This window comes from Oncorhynchus mykiss, unplaced genomic scaffold, assembly GCF_013265735.2.
Source record: "Oncorhynchus mykiss isolate Arlee unplaced genomic scaffold, USDA_OmykA_1.1 un_scaffold_234, whole genome shotgun sequence".
Taxonomy (NCBI): domain Eukaryota; kingdom Metazoa; phylum Chordata; class Actinopteri; order Salmoniformes; family Salmonidae; genus Oncorhynchus; species Oncorhynchus mykiss.
The window spans coordinates 142,934-166,967 of NW_023493700.1; the positions used below are offsets into that span (position 1 = coordinate 142,934).

A 24,034-nucleotide genomic window follows, 5' to 3' on the forward strand; every position below is an offset into this window, starting at 1 on the left:
TTCTTATTTTGAGAGTGTTAATATTTATCATCAATGGCTTATCGAGGGAGAAAATCAAGTGAGTTTGACAAACTACAGAAGAAGAACTCACAGATGAAGAGCGTCATCGAAAACCTGAGGAAGCAAAACATGGCTTTAAACCAACAGGATGACCAGGACAAGTTTTCAAGTTTTGTAAGGCTCATCAGTTTTTCAAACGTTTTTCCAAAAAGATCACTGTTTATTTTGTGGTTTCATAGACATACAGTAGGCCTACATCCATAAAATCTTTAAAAGTGTTTTATGACACACTGTAGAGACTATTTTGCCTACTTAACTTCTGCTATACATTTCATACTGTACCATTGTGATCCAGGGCTATCAGGAGAGCTACCCAATCCCAGAGGGCCATCGTGGCTTCATCAGTGATGCCATACTTCTGCAGATGCAGAGAGCTGAGAGAGAGAGGCCATGGAAGCAAAGCAAAGAAAGATAAGTGCTATCCATGAGAATTATGTCCGGACTGCTCTCATCGGGGTTGGCAGCACCTTCGCACACCACTTCGTCCCCTCTATTCAGTGCATTCCGCGGCCGAAAGCTCCACCGAGGCCTTTGCCACGAAGGCTTGAACACTTAGCTCTGGCCCCACTGAAGAACGTGGTGGGGGTGGACGGAGCCCAAGTTCGACCCGGATCTCACTCTCTGGAGTCCATCCAGGTAAATAAGTCATTCAGCAGCAGTAGCGTGTGGCCTGTTCCCGTCCCTCCAACTGGAGCTCCCTCCTAGAGGGTCAAGAAGAAGAAGGGCAGGCAGGGAGTCAAAGCCCTGAAAATCCAGTCGGACCAGGGCTGTGCTGACAACAACGGACCCATTGACCTGATGGAGGAGGTGAGGGACATCGAGGCTCACCTGAAGGAGGAGGCCTGGAAGGTAGGATGGACTTCGAATTTATTGTAAATGTGAAAATTTGCACTTCAGAATTATACTTGGACCGATAAATTGCCAAAACAGATAGTTGTTCCATGTCTTAAAATCAAATCAAAATGTATTTGTCACATGTGCCGAACACAACAAGTGTGGCCCTTACCGTGAAACCAACAGTGCAGTTCAAGAAGAGTTAAGAAAATATTTACCAAATAAACTAAAGTAAAAATTAATAATAATTAAAGTAACACAATGACATAACAATAACGAGGCTAAATACAGGGAGTATCGGTATCGAGTCAGTGTGCGGGGGTACAGGTTAGAAAGGATACCCTTCTTTTTGACAGCATGATAGAATAGATCCTAGAATACAGGATCTCTCTGTATATTCGTTTATGTATATACTAGTTCTATGTGTATTTCTATGATGGGAGCATTCTTTTCTGGTCTATACCAAAGGTAGTACATGAGGTGAAGGCCATGGGCAGGAGAAGTTTGGGCTTGGACATGTCCACGGGGGAAATAGCCACCAGCTCTCTGGGAAGCCTGAGCTCAGTGGATATGAACACACCTGCTGAGCTCCGTGACTACTTGGATGTTGGGACCCCGGTCAAGTTGCGTGACAGCCCACCCAGGCCTGCTCCCACTCCTACCAAGCCCAGGAGCAAACTGCCTCGGCCTATAAGGTTCCTCAGCCTGCCAAAGGCTGCCACCGGCTCAGGTCAGTCCCTCTCATGTACTCACACTAATGTGAATAAGACAGGGAGATCAAGCTAGGTAGAGTGATAGAAAAACAGCAGAAAGGGAAGGGACACATGGCCTTAGCCCAGGGCTAAGACATTTTTCCACACTTGCTTTGCCTGTTTCACAGTGAGATAACCTTTACTCAAGGCTAATTGGACCCTGCTTCTGAGCAGGTTGAGCACCAAAAATATATGTGCTATATTTAAAATGATATCATAATGAACTAGTGTTAAAAGCTACAAACAGATATGGAAATGAGAAAAGGCATAAATAAATACATACAGTTCATAGAGAGATAGATGTCTGCTGTCAACCCATAGACAAGAAGGCAGCCAGTGAGCCAAATAAAGAACCAGGCTAGATTGCAGCCCCTGTCTAAGACCTTCAAGCTGCTCCACTCTGCCTCTGATGACTGGTGAGCATTCACTGTAGACAAGACCAATGGAGCTAGGCTAAAGGAAGCACAGTGTAGTGTCCTTGGAAATGTAGATTTGAGCTACAGAGCGTAGAAACTTCTGAATTTAAGAGACCAGAGTCCTAATTGATGAACATCATTATAATGTTTTTGGAAAATGTTGTGGAAAATGCTTACGTTTCTTTCACTGAATTGCAGGGAGAAGAAGATCGAGGGCTTGACCTCTCTCCGTGTGATGGCTCAGAACCACATGGACATACTGATGCCTAAACTCCATGATATCTGCCTTGCCATTATAAATGAGGTAGCTGTATTCATTCACTGCCCTATTCATTCATCTGCACAAATCTGCTACATTTGGAGAACAAGTCAAATTATTGTGTCATGTTTCTGATGTCCGTGGGTTGTACTGCTCAACATTAATAGCTGGTCCTGTGTGTGTTATTATGATTCAGGTGAAGAACCTGCGCTCTGCAGTGTCCTGTGCCGCCATGGCCACACTGGGTGACATGTACGTTCACCTCCAGAGGGCCATGGACAGTGAGGTGGAGGGGACGGCACGCGTGCTGCTCCACAAAGCCAGCGAGGCCAACGCCTTCATCCGGCAGGGCGCCAACTTTGCCCTGGGTCACATGGTGCAGAGCTGCACCCCTACCCGTGTCATGATGCCCTGCTGGTCGGTGGGCTGCGGTAAAGAGGGAGAAGGGTCAAGTAACACTCACTAAGGGGTAGATCCAGACTTCCACAAATTATCCTATTATCCAAGCCTCGAAATCGAGAAGATTGAAATACTGCTAGTTTTTATTTAACTGCCTTTTTCATCAGCATGCTAGGTTATTCCACAACAGTTCCGGCAGCAACTCACCCCAACGCTAGACGTCACATTTGAATGGAATCACATTTTTTTGTTATGTCTTATACTTCCTTGTGTTGTGTACTTCTTATTTAACCATTGCGTTACTTAGATTATTTTTAGCCATTGGTGGAGAGGTACTGTCTACTGATGTGTGCTAGCCTTTGGGGAGTAACAAGTCATTTATAAACCTTCATAAAGTATATATAGTGAACACTTAAGATTAGGGGCTATTAGTGAGGCACTGAGGTATTAGTAAGTGCATGTACTCACATTCATAAATGCACTCATTAATACATACACCATTCATTACATTTATAAATACATTTATAAATATGTATATAAATGGTGAGTCAAACCATTAATCAACCATTAACAAATGCCTTGACAATAACTCCTTTATAACTGGTTTATAGTACATTAGTAGTACATTATTAATCATTTACAAATTGTGAACATACTATGATCAAACACCTTTATTAATTATCTGATAAGTCACGAACAAATCATTTAAAATAGCGTTTATAAATGTGTAAATAACTATTTATAGATTTCTTATTGACATTTACAAATGTAGGAATAATGATTAATAAATGGTAAGTAAACTCTTTACAAACAGTTTATAAATGGTATATTAAGGGACCTTAATATAAAGTCTTACCGAACATTTTGATCCATCGATGAGACTTCATCAATACAATCCATTATCATTCATCTCCTAACTCATGTATCTCTATGACATGTAACTGATGTGCTCTGTTTTTCTTTCCTCAGCCACCGTAACGCTGAGGTGAGGAGCTGTACTGCTCAGCACCTGGAGAGACTGGCTGAGGTCATGGGGACGGCTCGTCTCCTATCGGGGAAGAAAGACCTCACTGACCGTTTCTTGATTGCTGTTAGTAAACTGGCTGTGGACCCTTCACAGGAAGTCAGGTGGGAAGTTCCTCCTGTAAAGTAGCTTGCTTCAACATAACAGTTAAGGCCGGGATTCAATCCATGGCTCGCTATAGCACTAGATAGCCGACAATGCAGCTTTTAAAGGTAATTTAGTCTTGAGTCAACATCTGCAGTGTTTACCACGAATACAAATTGAAATTGCCTTTAAAAGCCACATTGTCGGCTGTCTACAGCATCTGTGCTAAAGGGTGTCATGGATTGAATTGCGGATTTTAGGTATTCGAAAACAACCACAGGTTCTCTTGGAGGGGAATAGTAATTGAAAACAAAAAGGAAAAATTATAAATACAAATAAGTTCTACGTGGCATAGGACAATCCAAGTCCAGGCACTCATGTGGGTTTGAAAGTTAAAATGCTGCTGGCTTCCAGGTTCAGCGGGCATTGTGTCAAGAAGCAGTGTGGCTTGGCTGGGTTGTGTTTCGGAGGATGCACGGCTCTCGACCTTCGCCTCTCCAGAGTCCTTACAGGAGTTGCCGCGATGGGCAAAGATTGTAACTACCTATTGGATACCACAAAATTGGGGTAAAAATTACAAATGTAAATGAGTCCAAATATTCAGTACCTGATTCAGTTTCCTTCCTTCTGTTTGGTGCCTAATGAAGACAACTCTACTTGATCACAATGGTCGGTCTGAGCCAAGTGCTGTGCAGATTCGCTAAGATTTTCATAATAACGAACGGTTAATAACCAGTTGTTATATTGTTGAGATGATTTGTAGATCAGGTAATGCGGTGCATTACTCAAACCGACCCTCTTGCCAATTCTACCTAATGTATGTCTTATTTTGATGGGATATTTTTTCTCAGGTTGCCATCAATTGAGTACCGTTTTTAATCACAGACAGCAGAAATGATTTGATATGTTGCACGTTTAAGATGATATTAATATCTTTGTCTACAGGCATCATGGTCGCAATATCTTGAGAAACGTGGCCACCAATGTCGAATTTGCTAAAATGTGGGACAAATTCGCTCCGAGGAAAGAGCAAGAATCCTTGAGGGAGGTCATCTCAAAGGTTAACCTCAAAGAATGGTACATTCTCTCTGGATGATTAGAAGAAGTGTGACAAATGAGCTGATATGATTACAGAAATCCAATCCCACTGGGCACAGACATCAATGTCTAGTTTTGATTTAAATTTGGAACTCAACCAAAATGTGAAATCCACCAAAAATGTTGGTTAAAAGTTGTGTGGGAAAAAAATCAATTGTGTTTTCCACGTTGATTCACCGCAAATAACGTTTATTCAACCAGTTTTGGCCCAATGGGATGAATTTAATATACTGTAAGATTATATCTTTCTCTCTTTTTCAACAGGAATATTTGAATAATCCCCAATTTTACGATAAATTTGTATCTAAATATTTGCACATTTCCCAACTTGACTATTATCCCCTCCAGTCCCCAAACTCCAATATTTTAGCTCATTCTAAGAAATTTGACACCCTCCTCTAAACCCCCATGTAAATGCATCTTTAAACTGCATTGACTCCTTGTCCAAGTCCTGAATCCACTATAAGGCCATATGAACCACATTCAAAGCCCAATAGTGATCTACTGAAACCATACTCACCATCTCAGGGGGTGCTCAGATCCTCAACCACTGACCTCCACACCATCCTCAAAACCAGCAGTCCTCTTTTGGAGGCAGATTGGTCAGTGCTCCTGTATGGCACCAACATTGTGGATTTTCATCCAATACTTCTGGACTATGAGAACATTCTTTGGACAATAAAATTAGGTAAAATGGAAGCTGGCTACAGTCTCAGTTTTATCCTCCAAGACAGTGTGAGGATGTGTAACAACAATACCTGTGGTTTAACTTGATGATCAGGGCCAGATTACCGAATGGGCACGCAGGGCACCTGCCCTGTGGGCCCCGACCTCCAGGCAATATCATTATAAATCCAAAACTAAAATGATAGTGGATGTATATTACAGTACGTGGACGTTTTACAATTTGTGAGCTCATTTCATACTTTGTAGCCATGTTTTATATAAATTTGTGCATATTTTGTAGAAAGTCGTGAGCATTTGAAAACATTTAGTGGGGATGTTTTATATCAATTTGCTTACTGGTGCTCTTAAATGCTGTCCCTAGGAGGGGTGCGTCACTTAAGTGGGTTGAGTCACTGACGTGATCTTCCTGCCTGGGTTGGCGCCCAGTATACTCTCTCTAATTCTCTCGTTCTCTCTCTCTTTCTTTCTTTCTTTCTTTCTTTCTTTCTTTCTTTCTTTCTTTCTCTCTCTCTCGGGCAACTGAGCGCTCCTTGCTGTCCACAGTCCACCTGGCTGTGCTGAACATCTTGGCCATGTTCTGTTATAATCTCCACTCGGCACAGCCAGAAGAGGACTGGCCACCCCTCATAGCCTGGTTCCTCTCTAGGTTTCTTCTTAGGTTCTGGCCTTTCTAGGGAGTTTTTCCTAGCCACCGTGCTTCTACACCTGCATTGCTTGCTGTCAGAAGGAATGGGCCAAAATTCACCCTACTTATTGCGGGAAGCTTGTGGAAGGCTACCCGAAATGTTTTACCCAAGTAAAACAATTAAGGCAATGCTACCAAATACTAATTGAGTGTATGTAAACTTCTGACCCACTGGGAATGTGATGAAAGAAATACAAGCTGAAATAAATCATTCTCTCACTATTATTCTGACATTTCACATTCTTAAAATAAAGTGGTGATCCTAAATGACCTAAAACAGGGAATTTTACTAAGATTAAATTTCAGGAATTGTGAAAAGGAATTGTGAGTTTAAATGTATTTGGCTAAGGTGTATGTAAACTTTCGACTTCAACTGCATATCTTCCCCTATAGGCAACAATGGTACGACTTCAGAGTTCCACAAGCAATTTGTTGTTTACGTTACAACGTGGGCATGTCTCATTGCCAACAATAGTGAAGCAGGCATTGTGACGTAGAACAATGGGCTGGGAATAGAACATTCGGAAAGAGAGTTGGTGCCACGGTGCTCAATGGAACTAATAGGAGCTGGCAGGGTGAAAAATGCTCTAAAATAAGGCCTGTTTTTTTTTACTATTTAAAAACTATGGCAAGAAGCTGGGATATGGTAATATGAAACTGGGCTCCATGGGGGATGCAATGAACTAGTTTTTTTAATCAGAAAAAAAGCATTGTTAAAAATGTAATGAGTCCAGCCTAACTGGAGCATCTAGGCTAGTCACTTCTCAGGGAAAGGATGCTCTTCAGTCGGTCTCTTGTCCACCAAGTGATAAGAACACTCATAGAGTCGGTTTGGTGGTTTCTTCAAGTTCAATGCTTTGAGCCAAAGCCGAAGAGACTCCTCATCCATAGGAGGTGGGTGCAAATCAAAAGGTGCACAGCTGCACAACTGCACTCCAATCTCAAAAAGGTTTGGTGGACAAAACAGTCCTGCTCCATGAACAGCTTCCGTTTCTGCCAGTAATTGTGGCATCCCCTTACCGAACATTAAATGCCCATATTGCATGAATCCATGTTTGGGAAGTTATCGAGTTAGCTAGCTGCGAACTACTGGCCGGAAGTGCTTAGTCCCCCACACAAAAAAATATTAACAGACCCCGCCCATATTTCCATTGAAAACGAGACAGAACCAAACCAATCAGTTAAGTATATAGTGGGTGAAGGCATTCACAGCTGACCGCTCAGACGGGTGAGGGCATTCCAGCCAACCATTTTTTACTTGGTCCTTCTAGCCGGATTAAGTGACCAACAGTTTTTTTACATGGTCCGTCATTTCTCCGGATTTAGCTACCAATAGATTTTACAGATAACCAAGATACAGTGGGGAGAACTAGTATTTGATAACCTGCAAAATCGGCAGTGTTTCCCACTTACAAAGCATGTAGAGGTCTGTAATTTTTTATCATAGGTACACTTCAACTGATAGAGACGGAATATAAAACAAAAATCTGGAAAATCACATTGTATGATTTTTAAGTAATTAATTTGCATTTTATTGCATGACATAACTATTTGATACATCAGAAAAGCAGAACTTAATATTTGGTACAGAAACCTGTGTTTGCAATTACAGAGATCATACGTTTCCTGTAGTTCTTGACCATGTTTGCACACACTGCAGCAGGGATTTTGGCCCACTCCTCCATACAGACCTTCTCCAGATCCTTTAGGTTTCGGGGCTGTCGCTGGGCAATAAGGACATTCAGCTCCCTCCAAAGACTTCCTATTGGGTTCAGGTCTCGAGACTGGCGAGACCACTCCAGGACCTTGAGATGCTTCTTACAGAGCCACTCCTTAGTTGCCCTGGCTGTGTGTTTCGGGTCGTTGTCATGCTGTAAGACCTAGCCACGACCCATCTTCAATGCTCTTACTGAGGGAAGGAGGTTGTTGGCCAAGATCTCGCGATACATGGCCCCATCCATCCTCCCCTCAATACGGTGCAGTCGTCCTGTCCCCTTTGCAGAAAAGCATCCCCAAAGAATGATGTTTCCACGGTTGGGATGTTGTTCTTGGGGTTGTACTCATCCTTCTTCTTCCTCCAAACACGACGAGTGGAGTTTAGACCAAAAAAGCTCTATTTTTGTCTCATCATACCACATCACCTTCTCCCATTCCTCCTCTGGATCATCCAGATGGTCATTGTCCAACTTCAGATGGGCCTGGACATGCGCTGGCTTGAGCAGGGGGACCTTGCGCACGCTGCAGGATTTTAATCCATGACGGCGTAGTGTGTTACTAATGGTTTTCTTTGAGACTGTGGTCCCAGCTCTCTTCAGGTCATTGACCAGGTCCTGCTGTGTATTTCTGGGCTGATCTCTCACTTTCCTCATGATAATTTATGCCCCACGCGGTGGAGCCCCAGACCGAGGATGGTTGACCATCATCTTGAACTTCTTCCATTTTCTAATAATTGCGCCAACAGTTGTTGCCTTCTCACCAAGCTACTTGCCTATTGTCCTGCAGCTCATCCCAGCCTTGTGCAGGTCTACAATTGTATCCCTGGTGTCCTTACACAGCTCTCTGGTCTTGGCCATTGTGGAGAGGTTGGCGTCTGTTTGATTGAGTGTGTGGACAGGTGTCTTTTATACAGGTAACGAGTTCAAACAGGTGCAGTTAATACAGGTAATGAGTGGAGAACAGGAGGACTTCTTAAAGAAAAACTAACTGGTCTGTGAGAGCCGGAATTCTTACTGGTTGGTAGGTGATCAAATACTTATGTCATGCAATAAAATGAAAATGAATTCCTTAAAAATCATACAATGTGAGTTTCTGGATTTTTGTTTTAGATTTTGTCTCTCAAAGTTGAAATGTACCTATGATAAAAATGACAGACCTCTACATGCTTTGTAAGTAGGAAAACCTGCAAAATCGGCCATGTATCAAATACTTGTTCTCCCCACTATACATGTAATACCCTTGTTTTGAACTAGGTATTGAGTTTATTCTTGTTAAAACCAAGTACTGAGTATATTTGTTATAATTAATTGGTATTATATTTAAAGGGTGATTGAATTTCTCCTAAATTGTAATGTTGTTAATGCATTTCTTTTTGAATAAATATTTATTTAATGTGTAAGTGAATAGTTGGGTTTGATTTGAAGTTAATGTTTTGACCAATAAGGTCGCTTGTTAAGCTGTGGCCAATGGGAGAGTGGACCTGGTTAATGGGAGGCTTGGGGGAAAAAAAGAGGGAAAGAGACGTTGAGAAAAGATGTACGTTTTACATTAGGACCGTTGGTGAAGAAAATTATAAAAGAAGACGACAAAACGAGAACAAAACCCATACCTACTAAGACATGAAGGGAAATACTGATTTTATTTTATAAGAGAGTTATAATTGTGTTAAGACTTAGTAAAGACTGAAGCTACCGTCTCATCGTGGAGGTATTTGACAGCCTTGAGGTTAGCCTAGCATCGTGTAACACCGAGAGATAATTGGTTGGGAAAGCTTAACGAGTTCGTGGTCCCATGGGATATCGGTTACGGCTAAGGAGTACTGTCTGCATTGATAGCGGTGCTTGCTGTGGATGTTGTGAGGAAACCTGCAAGGAACTGCCATACTTCGCTGAAGGAATATCTACAAGTAGTGAGTAATCACAACGAGAGGTGCTTCTGGACTTTATGTGTTGTCTGATTTTTTTAAGCTCCAACGGGTTAATAAGCTTGAAATAATTTGGACATGGGTTGTGCACGACTCATTGGGGTTTATTCTTTTTATATATTTTTGATGTTGTGCTATGAAAATGTAATGATACACATATTGAACCTTATGTATGTTGCCTTGGTGGAGTAATTTACTGTTTCAATTTAATTCATGGGATAGCCTGTCCTGATACAATAACAGAAACTCATAATCATTTCATCTGAAGTTAATACTAGAGGTCGAACGAATATGATTTTTCTACGCCGATACCGATTATTGGAGGACAAAAAAACACAGATACATATTAAAGATGTATATATATACACACACAGTGGGGCAAAAAAGTATTTAGTCAGCCACCAATTGTGCAAGTTCTCCCACTTAAAAAGATGAGAGAGGCCTGTAATTTTCATCATAGGTACACTTCAACTATGACAGACAAAATGAGAAAAAAAATCCAGAAAATCACATTGTAGGATTTTTAATGAATTTATTTGCAAATTATGGTGGAAAATAAGTATTCGGCAAAATCGGCGCCCAAATTTACCGATTTCTGATTGTTATGAAAACTGGAAATCGGCCCTAATTAATCGGCCATTCCGATCAATCGGTCGACCTCTAGTTAATACCCTATTGTCATCACCCTAGACAGTTTACAATAGGGATTCTTATTGGAGTTGTCCTTCTCACCTAACATCCCATGCTGTTGAGATATTCTACATGAGTTAATAATGTGAGAGTCATATTCGAGCCTGGTGAGAGGGGAACATACAGTATAGCCCAGTGGTTCTCAACCAGGGGTACTAGGACCACTGAGGGTTCTTGGCCTAACCACAGGGGGTACTTGAGACCATAGGCTTACTGGTAAAATGCACATGGGGGGGTACTTCAGGGGTACTCTGGGCAAGGCTAAATTCGGTTGGTGGTACAGTAACCAAAAAAGTTAGGAACCACTGGTATACCCTATGCGCATGGTTGACTGTCTCTCTGCCTGCTCCGATCCTCACTCTTCCTCGCCTGCTCCCCTTTCTATTCGCTATGAAAAATGCTAGTGTGCATTTCTCTTCGGTCTGTTGCATGTTGAATAGTTCAGCATACTCATTGATAGCCCTTACTTTAGTGAACTTGCACGTGACATTGCAAGCCAAGAAATTGCACAATACAGCATTGCAATAGCCTATAGCCTAAATCTGTTGATTACTGATGCACGTTTCTGACTGTCTGCGTGGTCGCCAACATGCCTACTTATGCCTGGCTTTGCCCCTCCAATTTCACTCTCTCTATTGCTGACTTCATCTTTCTTGGCTGTGAAAGATCCAAGAATTTGTGTTCTTGAAGTAGACTACGGAAAACAGTTGCACATTTCTGACTGTCTGCCTGGTGGCCAACATGCCTACCTATGCCTGGCTTTGCCCCTCCCACTCTCTCTCTCTCTCCATCGCTAACTCTGTGCCTACCTATGCCTGGCTTTGCCCCTCCCATCTCTCTCTCTCTCTCTCCATTGCTAACTCCGTCTTTCTTTGCTGTGAAAGATGCGAGAGTTTGTGCTGTTGAAGTAAACCATGGAAAATAGTTTCCTCCATTGCAGAAAATACTAAATCTGAGGAGTCCATTCCGCCAAGCTTGACACCCAAAAATTGTAGTTGACACCGTGAGTGGACAGACTCGATTCTTTTGAAGTCGACTCCCCACCACTACCTGTGAGATTGAGTCTGACTAGTAGCAGCTTTGTCTTCTCTTCCCTAGCAGTTGAAACTCAAACATTGAAAAACAACGTAGCTTGTGAACAAAACAATGTAAATAGCCAAGAAACACAAGGACCAAGTCTCCCTCCAGTAGTCTTTAGTTTCAAGTAAATTAGACCAACTTTTATTCCTATGCGCAGCGCTTCTAAAAATGTATCTTTCACTCAGATCGTCATGTGTGCACAACCCCCAGCCAGACAGTGTTGCAGCACAAGGTGGGATAGGCTATATAGAATTTGTAGTTCTTTGACTTTATGCGAGTCATTTACCAGCTATGAAACAAAACAGCAGAAATACAGCTACTGCAGCATGTATTTTACTGTAAATGTGATCATGCTTGACTATTTTGATTTACAAGTGAGTGAAATGCTGGCACTGTGGAGCCCTGACCTCCCATCAACGTGGCTAGTGAAATAGACATCTTACCCAACACTGCCAAAATCTACCTCCATTTGGCAGTTGGTGGGGGTTCATTTTAGGACCTGAACACATTCTGATTTATAATAAAAGTGACCACAACATGACCCTAAAATGGTAGTATTAGATTGTGTAGAAATGAGCTTTAGATGACCCAGAAATTCATAGGGAGGTCCCCCAGACCTCCCACCACTTCTAAAACCTAAGGCCTGCCCCTGGCTCTGAGTACATGTCCTGGTAATCCATCTGGCCCTGTAGCCTTGTGGAGTTGTTAAGAGCCACTTTATGCCTGGTGCTTTTCTCTGAACCTGAAAGTGCCTAATACTGGACGTGCCTGATATCTCGTGATAGCTTCAGATGTCGGTGTTGAGCAAGAAGAGAGAGGTCCAAAGAAAGGAGAGGTCCAGGGGGCGGCGAAGGGCGCCCGCCCAATGGCGGTGAAGTCAGGCAGACAGTTGAAGACTCGATGTGTCTCGTCGGTCTAACCGTACAAAACCCTTCCCATAGAAGATAACGTTTCCTGATAGGTCTGTGCCTGAGAGAGAGACGGTGACAGTAAATCAGAGAGAGACACGTTCCGTAAATGTGATCTGTAATGTATGTTGCGTGAGACAAGCAACTTGATCACATTTGTAGAGACAAAGTCAGTAGGTATCTGAATTGGAGCTTACATTTTCATGGGTTGCAACTCCATCACGCGGTCAAGTCATTGGCATTGTTATCAACGTTCTACAGACACATTGATGTCCGAAAGTAAATTACTTTGAATGGGAGCTATGACTGTTTCGCCTAAATTACACTATTGTCACGATTCTTCAAAATCGAACCCAGAAGCAGACCAGGACAAGGAGAGTAGGAAAAAGGTGAGTATTTATTTACAAGTGAATGGGTAGATATATCCAGGTGGTGTAGCGGGTAGCGGTGATGAGTTGATGGGAGTAAATAGGTGGATCCAATGGGGAAGCGGAATCCTCTGACGACCAGGCGGGAATGGGGTAAATGATCCGGGTGAGTAACTGAAGACAGAACAAACAGAGGTAAGTTCAAGGCAAGCAATACGTAACAAACAACAAAACAAATTCTATCCAACTTGAGGCTGATACTCTGGCACAACATACTGTTCATGGCTAACGATCCGGCAGGGAATGGATGTCAGGTCAGAGCTTTTGAAGGGGAGAGGTGATGATCAGGACAGGTGTGCAGATTACTGATGGGATACAGGTGCGGGTGAACATCGATCTCCCAACAAGCTAATTCGCCCGGCAACCAGACAGGGTGCGTTCCAGGACATCGGAAACACACTCCAGGACAGAAACACAGGCAAACACAGACTCAGGAAGCGGGATTCGTGACAACTATAGTGGCTTCGAAATACGATGACATTGCTAAAGTAGGCAAATATTTAGTAGGAAACGGCTGCCATTATCATCATGTCATCGAATTTACTTTAGACAGATGGAAATGTTGTCATTAACTAGCAATGTTTGTAAGAAAAAATGTTGTGGTCTCCACTTAATCTCTTAGCTAGCTAGCTAACGTTACACTGCAACTAAAGTCAATTTGGAGACATCAAAATGAAGACACAAGGTTTTGCTGCTAATAAGTTGCCGCCTTTAGAAATTGCATCGCGTTTTTAAGCCACTAAATGCACTTTAGACCAAATCTTCATCAGTGCCTATTGAGGATGTTTTGAATAAATGTTCAGCTGGCCTACCTGGCAGTTTTTCAGTCCCTCTTCTCTCTCATCATACAAGACATATGGACCTAGGTTGATTCAGGGCTTAACATAGTGATATATACCATTTGGGCAGTACAAATGCAATTTGGTTCACTGACTTTTCACTGACTTTTTTTTTGCCGATCAATGTCACCCGGTAAGTAACGTTCCATGTGTCATATTCCCTACAAATGTCCCCGTAGCAATAACCTTTGTCTACCCCAATGAGGTCAGGTATAGAGTGGTCACTCGAACCACCTAGGATAGCCCAGGACACTTTAGATCTACCTTTTAACAGAGGGTTGTCAAACTCAGGTCCTCCATTCACAACCCTGCTCTCCATCAAACTCAGGTCCCCCATCCATAGCCCGATATTCACCGTCAAGATCAAGTCCCCCATCCATACCCGGGTAATCTTTGTTAAATACAGGGTCATCACTGTTGCCACCGTGCTGCCCATACAGATGCACATTTAGATACAAGTGCATTGCTGCAACAAAGATGAACAGGTTAGCCGTAACATACATGCTGAATATAGCTGATACTTCTTTCCCAGTGTTAAGACATGTAAACTGTTTTAACAACCCAACCTGATATTTAGGCACTTCCCTGTAGTAGTAAGTTGGATACAATAGCGACTGTTGGATACGGGTGGACAATAGTGGGAGGACCTGCCTCAAAACTCACATCCTGGACATTTCACGGGCAGGCCACTGTTTGATTTCCAGCAGTCTGCTCCCCGTGTGCCCTTGGGCCCCGTGTGGGTTTGTTTATCGGTTTTAAAAACGCCCCCCCCCCCCCCCCCCCCCTCTACACTACCTTCCCTGTGTTGCGGGCATTGTGACTTTGGGTATGGCTGTTATGTATTGTTATCCCTCCCGTCGTCCTCGTATTGTGTCTAGTCCCCGCGTCCTCCGGGTCACCCTGTTCCCGTCCTGGCTAAAGGCCCAATGTGCGCAAGTGTGACAGTATGCGTGTGAACAGCCTTTGCAGATGTATTTCTTACACCTGCAGCACACCGTGTGTGTCTTGGAGTCCTTCTTGGGTGGACAGAGCTGACACCTCTTCCTCTTACTTGCCCCGGTGGCTGGGGCAGCGAGCGGGGCAGCGGCGGTTCCAGTGGCGGGCTCCTCGCGCTGTTGATCACAAGCCGCCGTAGCACTCTGTAGGACTTTGACAAGTGCTGACGCCGCTTCGGTGCGGGGGAGATGCTGCCTTCTTTGGATCAGCGGCTTCACAAGTGCCTTTCCCAGCTGCTCGAGGAACACCCTGCGCTTGTTCCGCTTGCAAGGCATCCAGTCAGGCTTGATCTCTCGCCATGTGACAAAGGCGTTGTAGGAGGACACGTCGAAGATGTTGTGGAAGACGACCAGGGGCCAGAGGGCAGTCATCCGTCTGCAGCTGTAGGTGCCGACCACCTTGTCTAGGTTGTCCACGCCGCCCTTGTTGCAGTTGTAGTCTAGGATGACGGCCGGCTTCCTGTCGCGGCGATCGCTAATGTTGCAGCGTGCTCAAAAGTAGAACGTTCTTGTTTTTCTTTGCCAGGTAGGACACTAGAGTGGCGGTGGGCGTGAAGGCAAACCTGGAGGACAGGGCCTGTCTGCCGTTGGACTCGAGCAGCGCGGGCGGGAGTTCGGCCTTGTTCTTTCTCAACGTGCCCACCATGGTGAGGTTCCTCTCGAGGAGCCGCCATTCCAGTTCGTAGGAGGTAAAGAAGTTGTCACAGGTGACGTTGCGACCGCTCAGTCCCGTTGTCAGATCGAGGACGACACGGATCCCCTGGTTCTTCTCGGGGCCTCCGCTGGCTGCCTTGCCGGTGTACACCTGCATCCTCCAAGCGTAGCTGGACTTGGCGTCGCAGGCCACCCACATAAGACGTATTTCGCCGGCTTGCTGGGGATAAGGGGAGAAGAGATTAGCCTTGTTACTCTCTCATTGGGGCCAACGACCTTTTGTGTTACACACGCTGCTACTGCTGCTAATGCTGTCACGCACACGCACGCACAGTACCTCTGAACGGGACCAGTTGCTCGTCCACCGTCACGTCAGGCCCCGGGTTGTAGAGGGCCAGCAGCCGTGCCTCCCACATGTCCCAGACCTCTCGTATGGCTGCGAGTTTGTCCGTGGCGAGTCTGGCGGGTCTCGACTGGCGGTCGTCGAATCGCAGCTGCCACGAGTACCTGTGAAAGACCTAGAGCGGCATGGTGGCTCGGAACATGGTCCTGCCGCTCTCGGCGTCCCACAGGCTTGCCGTGGCCTCGCCTCGGGACCTGTAGACGCCCACTAGGATCAGCAGCCCTACGTAGGTGCGCAGGTCCGTGGCGTCCATGGGTCGCCAGCCATCGTCGTATTTTCTGGCCCCGTGCAGGTTCGTCTTTTCCACAATTATCCTTTCTATCGGCGGTGTGACAAACAGGTGGAAGGCGGACGCGATATCACGGGCCTGGTTTCGGCATAGGCCGTGGGGCCCGGAGTCTCGTCCAGCCCGGTGTGGCAGATCGCGAGGGCCCTGCGGTGGCGGCCATAAGCCACGGGATGATTCGATTTTGCCGTTTTTCGACAGCAACGACGTCTCCCTTTGGTCCGGAGTCAGATCTCCTCGTGTTGGTCCTCGTGCTCGTCCTCGGGGACTTCCTCGGGCTCTTCCTCAGAAGAGTGAGAAGAAGCATCGTCGACCTTGCGGCGCTCGGGGTTGTATTCCTCCCCATCTTCGTCTTCCGAAACCTCTTCCTCTTCCTCCTCCTCCTGGGAATCTGAGTAGTCTTCTTGGTCCACACTGGACAAGATCTGTTCTAGAACCTGCGATGCCATTAAACGCACGGCCATGACCGCTCGGGTCCACTGATCGGGTCCACTGAGCAGCGGTGAAGAGCGGGGCGCCAGTCACTGTGTGTGTGTGTGGGTGGGTGTGGGTGTGTGTGCCGCTGACAATATTATTACCCTCCCTACGGCCGGCCGGTCGGCTTACGCGGGAGACCAAGACCTGAAAATGCACGAGGCTCGCTTGTGCGCGTGTGTAGCCGTGTGCAGTTGAGCCACCCCACCCGAGCTGCTCTCTAGCACACAGCTGAGCATGTGTGGACCTGTGGAGTGGCTGGCTGGGTCTCTCTGACCCACCGAGCGCAGAGCATAGAGCGGGAGCGCTGGAAACACAGGTAGTGGCTGGCTGGATCGCTCTGACCCAGGAGCAGACAGCACAGAGCGGGGATCCACGAACAACCTCGCCACACTCGCAGACTCTCTACACTCAACGGCATACGCCTCGCCAGCGGCTGGCATTGTTGCTCTGAACCACGAGCACAGAGCACCGAGTGGGAGCCCTGGAAACACAGGTAGTGGCTGGCCGGGTCGCTCTGACCCGTGGGCACAGAGCACAAAGCGGGGAGCCAGGCATAACCTCGCCACACTCGCAGACCCTCTACACTCAACGGCATACGCCTCGCCAGCGGCTGGGAGTGTCGCTTTGACCCACGAGCGCAGAGCACAGAGCACAATAATAACACTTGGCTGCTCTCTAGCACACAGCGGGGCATGTCTGGACCTGTGTAGTGGCTGGCAGGATCGCTCTGACCCACAAGCGCAGAGCACAGAGCGGGGAACCACGCACAACCTCGCCACACTCACAGACTCTCTACACTCAACGGCATACACCTCGCCAGTGGCTGGCAGGGTCGCTCTGACCTATGAGCGCAGAGCACAGAGCACAACTATAGCACTTGGCTGCTCTCTAGCACACAGCGGGGCATGTCTGGACCTGTGTAGTGGCTGGCTGGGTCACTCTGACCCACGAGCACAGAGCGGGGAGCCAGGCACAACCTCGCCACACTCGCAGACTCTCTACACTCAACGGCATACGCCCCACCAGTGGCTAGCAGGGTCGCTCTGACCCACGAGCACAGAGCACCGAGTGGGAGCCCTGGAAACACAGGTAGTGGCTGGCTGGGTTGCTCTGACACGTGGGCACAGAGCACAAAGCGGGGAGCCAGGCACAACCTCGCCACACTCGCAGACTCTCTACACTCAACGGCATACGCCTCGCCAGCGGCTGGCAGTGTCGCTCTGACCCACGAGCGCAGAGCACAGAGCACAACAATAACAACTTGGCTACTCTCTAGCACACAGCGGAGCATGTCTGGACCTGCGTAGTGGCTGGCTGGGTCGCTCTGACCCACGAGCGCAGAGCACAGAGCAGGGAACCAGGCACAACCTCGCCACACTCTCAGACTCTCTACACTCAATGGCATTCGCCTCGCCATTGGCTGGCAGGGTCGCTCTGACCCACGAGAACAGAGCACAGAGTGGGAGCCCTGGAAACACAGGGCCTGGGTCGCTCTGACCCACGAGCACAGGGCACAGAGCGGGGAGACACGCATAACCTCACCACACTCTCAGACTCTCTACACTCAACGGCATACGGCAGACTCTTTACACTCAACGGCCAGTGGCTGGCTTTTGGAGAATGCAGGCATCGATCCCACTACCTCACGCATGCAAAGCATTTGAGCTAATTCCCCAGCCGTTTGGAATTTCCGCAAGAAGCAACCTAGAGGGTCCAGTCTTGTCAGGCTATGCTGTTGGTGGACTTGTTTGTTTACGTGCCAGCACTTGCAGAGGCTCGGTGCATTTCAACAATTGAGCAGAATAGCAAATGGCCGGTTAGCTGAGTTGGTTAGAGTGTGGTGCTAATAACGCCAAGGTCATGGGTTCGATCCCCATATTGGCTATGATGTACATTTTGAGTGTCAAAATTGTGAGTCACATGCATGTGAATTGTCAAGGGTGCCACAGAATTAAAATGAGTGAATTGCCAAAATAGCTCAGTTGGGCGAGCGTTAGACTGAAGATCTAAAGGTCCCTGGTTCGATCCCTGGTTTCGGCATTTGTATTTGTTCTATCTTCATGCTCTGGCTTCAAGGAAACTATCCACAGCTTTGTTTGTGGGCCTCAATGGTGTGTGCTACGCTGCTCCTCTGAAAGTAAGTGATTTCTTGCTTTTTCATCTGACATTTTGACATCAGTGTTACAGGAAAGTTGCTTGTCATTGTTACATGACAGTAGGTTGTCGTAAGACAAGGCTGCATGAAGTGTGAACTGGAGCTTTCTTGGATCCACAACAAAAATTGTTTTTGGGGATTGCGGGAATCGATACCACTAACTATAGCATGCTAAGCTAACACAATACCAATTGATCAAATTCCCCAGCTGTTTGGAATTGCCACAAGGAGCAACCAAGAGTGTCCAGTCTTGTCAGGCTATGCTGTTGGTGGACTTGTTAGTTTGTGCTCCAGCACTTACAGAGGCTCGGTGCATCTCAACAATTGTGCTCTGTAGCCAGCGGCCGGTTAGCTCAGTTGGTTAGAGTGTGTGATACGCTGCTCCTCTGAAAGTAAGTAATGTCTTTCTTTTTCATCTGACATTGTGACATCAGTGTTACATGAGAGTTTCTTGTCATTGTTACATGACAGTTTCTTTTCATTGTTTACATGACAGTAGGTTGTCGTAAGACAAGGCTGCATGAAGTGTGAACTGGAGTTTTCTTGGATCCATGAAAGAATTTGCTTTTGGAGAATGCAGGCATCGATCCCACTACCTCACGCATGCAAAGCATTTGAGCTAATTCCCCAGACGTTTGGAATTTCCGCAAGAAGCAACCTAGAGGGTCCAGTCTTGTCAGGCTATGCTGTTGGTGGACTTGTTTGTTTACGTGCCAGCACTTGCAGAGGCTCGGTGCATTTCAACAATTGAGCAAAATAGCAAATGGCCGGTTAGCTCAGTTGGTTAGAGTGTGGTGCTAATAACGCCAAGGTCATGGGTTAGATCCCCGTACTGGCTATGATGTACATTATGAGTGTCAAAATTGTGAGTCACATGCATGTGAATTGTCAAGGGTGCCACAGAATTAGTGAAATGCCGAAATAGCTCAGTTGGGAGAGCGTTAGACTGAAGATCTAAAGGTCCCTGGTTCGATCCCTGGTTTCGGCATTTGTATTCGTTCTATCTTCATGCTCTGGCTTCAAGGAAACTATCCACAGCTTTGTTTGTGGGCCTCAATGGTGTGTGCTACGCTGCTCCTCTGAAATTGAGTGATTTCTTGCTTTTTCATCTGACATTTTGACATCAGTGTTACAGGAAAGTTGCTTGTCATTGTTACATGACAGTAGGTTGTCGTAAGACAAGGCTGCATGAAGTGTGAACTGGAGCTTTCTTGGATCCACAACAAAAATTGTTTTTGGGGATTGATCCCACTAACTATAGCATGCTAAGCAAACACAATACCAATTGATCAAATTCCCCAGCTGTTTGGAATTGCCACAAGGAGCAACCAAGAGTGTCCAGTCTTGTCAGGCTATGCTGTTGGTGGACTTGTTAGTTTGTGCTCCAGCACTTACAGAGGCTCGGTGCATCTCAACAATTGTGCTCTGTAGCCAGCGGCCGGTTAGCTCAGTTGGTTAGAGTGTGTGATACGCTGCTCCTCTGAAAGTAAGTAATGTCTTTCTTTTTCATCTGACATTGTGACATCAGTGTTACATGAGAGTTTCTTGTCATTGTTACATGACAGTTTCTTGTCATTGTTTACATGACAGTAGGTTGTCGTAAGACAAGGCTGCATGAAGTGTGAACTGGAGTTTTCTTGGATCCATGAAAGAATTTGCTTTTGGAGAATGCAGGCATCGATCCCACTACCTCACGCATGCAAAGCATTTGAGCTAATTCCCCAGACGTTTGGAATTTCCGCAAGAAGCAACCTAGAGGGTCCAGTCTCGTCAGGCTATGCTGTTGGTGGACTTGTTTGTTTACGTGCCAGCACTTGCAGAGGCTCGGTGCATTGCCACAATTGAGCAAAATAGCAAATGGCTGGTTAGCTCAGTTGGTTAGAGTGTGGTGCTAATAACGCCACGGTCATGGGTTCGATCCCCGTACTGGCTATGATGTACATTTTGAGTGTCAAAATTGTGAGTCACATGCATGTGAATTGTCAAGGGTGCCACAGAATTAAAATAAATGAATTGCCGAAATAGCACAGTTGGGAGAGCGTTAGACTGAAGATCTAAAGGTCCCTGGTTCGATCCCGGGTTTCGGCATTTGTATTTGTTCTTTCTTCATGCTCTGGCTTCAAGGAAACTATCCACAGCTTTGTTTGTGGGCCTCAATGGTGTGTGCTACTCTGCTCCTCTGAAAGTAAGTAATTTCTTGCTTTTTCATCTGACATTTTGACATCAGTGTTACAGGAAAGTTTCTTGTCATTGTTTACATGACAGTAGGTTGTCGTAAGACAAGGCTGCATGAAGTGTGAACTGGAGCTTTCTTGGATCCACAACAAAAATTGTTTTTGGGGATTGCGGGAATCGATCCCACTAACTATAGCATGCTAAGAAAACACAATACCAATTGATCAAATTCCCCAGCTGTTTGGAATTGCCACAAGGAGCAACCAAGAGTGTCCAGTCTTGTCAGGCTATGCTGTTGGTGGACTTGTTAGTTTGTGCTCCAGCACTTACAGAGGCTCGGTGCATCTCAACAATTGTGCTCTGTAGCCAGCGGCCGGTTAGCTCAGTTGGTTAGAGTGTGTGATACGCTGCTCCTCTGAAAGTAAGTAATGTCTTTCTTTTTCATCTGACATTGTGACATCAGTGTTACATGAGAGTTTCTTGTCATTGTTACATGACAGTTTCTTGTCATTGTTTACATGACAGTAGGTTGTCGTAAGACAAGGCTGCATGAAGTGTGAACTGGAGTTTTCTTGGATCCATGAAAGAATTTGCTTTTGGAGAATGCAGGCATCGATCCCACTACCTCACGCATGCAAAGCATTTGAGCTAATTCCCCAGACGTTTGGAATTTCCGCAAGAAGCAACCTAGAGGGTCCAGTCTTGTCAGGCTATGCTGTTGGTGGACTTGTTTGTTTACGTGCCAGCACTTGCAGAGGCTCGGTGCATTGCCACAATTGAGCAAAATAGCAAATGGCTGGTTAGCTCAGTTGGTTAGAGTGTGGTGCTAATAACGCCACGGTCATGGGTTCGATCCCCGTACTGGCTATGATGTACATTTTGAGTGTCAAAATTGTGAGTCACATGCATGTGAATTGTCAAGGGTGCCACAGAATTAAAATAAATGAAATGCCGAAATACCTCAGTTGGGAGAGCGTTAGACTGAAGATCTAAAGGTCCCTGGTTCGATCCCGGGTTTCAGCATTTGTATTTGTTCTTTCTTCATACTCTGGCTTCAAGGAAACTATCCACAGCTTTGTTTGTGGGCCTCAATGGTGTGTGCTACTCTGCTCCTCTGAAAGTAAGTAATTTCTTGCTTTTTCATCTGACATTTTGACATCAGTGTTACAGGAAAGTTTCTTGTCATTGTTTACATGACAGTAGGTTGTCGTAAGACAAGGCTGCATGAAGTGTGAACTGGAGTTTTCTTGGATCCATGAAAGAATTTGCTTTTGGAGAATGCAGGTATCGATCCCACTACCTCACGCATGCAAAGCATTTGAGCTAATTCCCCAGCCGTTTGGAATTTCCGCAAGAAGCAACCTAGAGGGTCCAGTCTTGTCAGGCTATGCTGTTGGTGGACTTGTTTGTTTACGTGCCAGCACTTGCAGAGGCTCGGTGCATTTCAACAATTGAGCAAAATAGCAAATGGCCGGTTAGCTCAGTTGGTTAGAGTGTGGTGCTAATAACGCCAAGGTCATGGGTTAGATCCCCGTACTGGCTATGATGTACATTATGAGTGTCAAAATTGTGAGTCACATGCATGTGAATTGTCAAGGGTGCCACAGAATTAGTGAAATGCCGAAATAGCTCAGTTGGGAGAGCGTTAGACTGAAGATCTAAAGGTCCCTGGTTCGATCCCTGGTTTCGGCATTTGTATTCGTTCTATCTTCATGCTCTGGCTTCAAGGAAACTATCCACAGCTTTGTTTGTGGGCCTCAATGGTGTGTGCTACGCTGCTCCTCTGAAATTGAGTGATTTCTTGCTTTTTCATCTGACATTTTGACATCAGTGTTACAGGAAAGTTGCTTGTCATTGTTACATGACAGTAGGTTGTCGTAAGACAAGGCTGCATGAAGTGTGAACTGGAGCTTTCTTGGATCCACAACAAAAATTGTTTTTGGGGATTGATCCCACTAACTATAGCATGCTAAGCAAACACAATACCAATTGATCAAATTCCCCAGCTGTTTGGAATTGCCACAAGGAGCAACCAAGAGTGTCCAGTCTTGTCAGGCTATGCTGTTGGTGGACTTGTTAGTTTGTGCTCCAGCACTTACAGAGGCTCGGTGCATCTCAACAATTGTGCTCTGTAGCCAGCGGCCGGTTAGCTCAGTTGGTTAGAGTGTGTGATACGCTGCTCCTCTGAAAGTAAGTAATGTCTTTCTTTTTCATCTGACATTGTGACATCAGTGTTACATGAGAGTTTCTTGTCATTGTTACATGACAGTTTCTTGTCATTGTTTACATGACAGTAGGTTGTCGTAAGACAAGGCTGCATGAAGTGTGAACTGGAGTTTTCTTGGATCCATGAAAGAATTTGCTTTTGGAGAATGCAGGCATCGATCCCACTACCTCACGCATGCAAAGCATTTGAGCTAATTCCCCAGACGTTTGGAATTTCCGCAAGAAGCAACCTAGAGGGTCCAGTCTCGTCAGGCTATGCTGTTGGTGGACTTGTTTGTTTACGTGCCAGCACTTGCAGAGGCTCGGTGCATTGCCACAATTGAGCAAAATAGCAAATGGCTGGTTAGCTCAGTTGGTTAGAGTGTGGTGCTAATAACGCCACGGTCATGGGTTCGATCCCCGTACTGGCTATGATGTACATTTTGAGTGTCAAAATTGTGAGTCACATGCATGTGAATTGTCAAGGGTGCCACAGAATTAAAATAAATGAATTGCCGAAATAGCACAGTTGGGAGAGCGTTAGACTGAAGATCTAAAGGTCCCTGGTTCGATCCCGGGTTTCGGCATTTGTATTTGTTCTTTCTTCATGCTCTGGCTTCAAGGAAACTATCCACAGCTTTGTTTGTGGGCCTCAATGGTGTGTGCTACTCTGCTCCTCTGAAAGTAAGTAATTTCTTGCTTTTTCATCTGACATTTTGACATCAGTGTTACAGGAAAGTTTCTTGTCATTGTTTACATGACAGTAGGTTGTCGTAAGACAAGGCTGCATGAAGTGTGAAC

General features: G+C 45.6%; 1 long non-coding RNA gene and 9 other non-coding genes across 10 annotated transcripts; all 10 read left to right on the plus strand.

Moving 5' to 3' along the window:
• Positions 1 to 1,380: 1,380 nt before the first annotated feature.
• On the plus strand, positions 1,381 to 6,029 carry LOC110510529. The gene is made up of 3 exons (XR_005042095.1): positions 1,381 to 1,624; positions 2,261 to 2,366; positions 3,690 to 6,029. It is a non-coding gene; the product is annotated as an uncharacterized LOC110510529 (long non-coding RNA).
• Positions 6,030 to 19,618: 13,589 nt separating this feature from the next.
• Positions 19,619 to 19,692, plus strand: trnai-aau. The gene has a single exon. It is a non-coding gene; the product is annotated as a tRNA-Ile (tRNA).
• Positions 19,693 to 19,768: 76 nt separating this feature from the next.
• Positions 19,769 to 19,841, plus strand: trnaf-gaa. Its single transcript has one exon. It is a non-coding gene; the product is annotated as a tRNA-Phe (tRNA).
• An 871-nt stretch (positions 19,842 to 20,712) lies between these two features.
• Positions 20,713 to 20,786, plus strand: trnai-aau. Its single transcript has one exon. It is a non-coding gene; the product is annotated as a tRNA-Ile (tRNA).
• Positions 20,787 to 20,868: 82 nt separating this feature from the next.
• trnaf-gaa lies at positions 20,869 to 20,941 on the plus strand. Its single transcript has one exon. It is a non-coding gene; the product is annotated as a tRNA-Phe (tRNA).
• Positions 20,942 to 21,822: 881 nt separating this feature from the next.
• On the plus strand, positions 21,823 to 21,896 carry trnai-aau. Its single transcript has one exon. It is a non-coding gene; the product is annotated as a tRNA-Ile (tRNA).
• A 601-nt stretch (positions 21,897 to 22,497) lies between these two features.
• trnai-aau lies at positions 22,498 to 22,571 on the plus strand. Its single transcript has one exon. It is a non-coding gene; the product is annotated as a tRNA-Ile (tRNA).
• Positions 22,572 to 22,647: 76 nt separating this feature from the next.
• Positions 22,648 to 22,720, plus strand: trnaf-gaa. Its single transcript has one exon. It is a non-coding gene; the product is annotated as a tRNA-Phe (tRNA).
• Positions 22,721 to 23,591: 871 nt separating this feature from the next.
• On the plus strand, positions 23,592 to 23,665 carry trnai-aau. Its single transcript has one exon. It is a non-coding gene; the product is annotated as a tRNA-Ile (tRNA).
• Positions 23,666 to 23,747: 82 nt separating this feature from the next.
• On the plus strand, positions 23,748 to 23,820 carry trnaf-gaa. Its single transcript has one exon. It is a non-coding gene; the product is annotated as a tRNA-Phe (tRNA).
• The last annotated feature ends 214 nt before the right edge of the window (positions 23,821 to 24,034 follow it).